Raw genomic sequence first — 979 nt, forward strand, 5'->3', positions numbered from 1 at the left:
CAGCCGCCTGGCGCCACGCGTGCGCACGGCCGCGCAGGGCTGACATGATGGATGGAGCCGCGCTGCAGCCGGGCGAAGGCAGACAAACCCCGTCCCCTTTGTAAACCCGGCCTTCCTTCTTGCCCGGATTCCTCCGGAGTTAAAGGATAACCGACGCCATTCACTAGCTTCACTTTGCACCATAAAGGATGTCGCAGGTCAGCTCCCCTATTTTAATGCCGTGATGAATTAAAATTCTTCACCCGACGTTTCTCGTCCCTTTCATTCGTCCTCAGCAGAAAGAACCTGAGACACTTAGGATTATTTTTAGGGGATGGTTTTCACTATAGACGTTGGGGACCTCTTTTAGCGGCCTGCGAACTCTCCCCGCTCCTCTCCCCGCCCCCCGATCGGGCTGTTCGGGTTTTAAATGGATGGAGCTAACCCCCCGCGTCGGGCTGTTGGAGCATTTGGGGCAGAGTGATACCTTTCCCCTGGCTGCAACACGGGACTTCTGCTCTTTTGTTGCAAGACAGAAACTCGCCCGCAGTTTTGTTATGGCAAAATTCTCCGTTCTTAATTTTTCGCTGTATTTTTCTCGTTGGGTTGGGTTCTTCTCTGACATTTTCAGTAATTTTAAAGACTAACACACACTTCGGCTGACTGCATAGGTCCGTAACTCAGTGTGTCTTAGGAGTTTGTTGTATTTCTACAGGGTTTGAGCCTATTAACACACCAGAGAAAAGTAGCTAGAAAAATTAGAGCAGTGTCTGATAATTATCATTTCCCCGGCCCATACTCATGCAACATCGCAATAGCACCTCTCTTTCCCCCGTGGCGATTGGTACCACCGATACCTTTCCTAAAATTCCGCGCCAGTCACGGCCGTGCGGGGGGATCGCAGCCGCTGGGGCAGCTGAGCTCGGCCGGCCCCAAACTTCCCAAACAAAGCCCCGCTCTTCCCAAACAAAGCCTGGGATTATCGGGGGGCCGGGAGGGA

This window comes from Meleagris gallopavo, chromosome 7, assembly GCF_000146605.3.
Source record: "Meleagris gallopavo isolate NT-WF06-2002-E0010 breed Aviagen turkey brand Nicholas breeding stock chromosome 7, Turkey_5.1, whole genome shotgun sequence".
Taxonomy (NCBI): domain Eukaryota; kingdom Metazoa; phylum Chordata; class Aves; order Galliformes; family Phasianidae; genus Meleagris; species Meleagris gallopavo.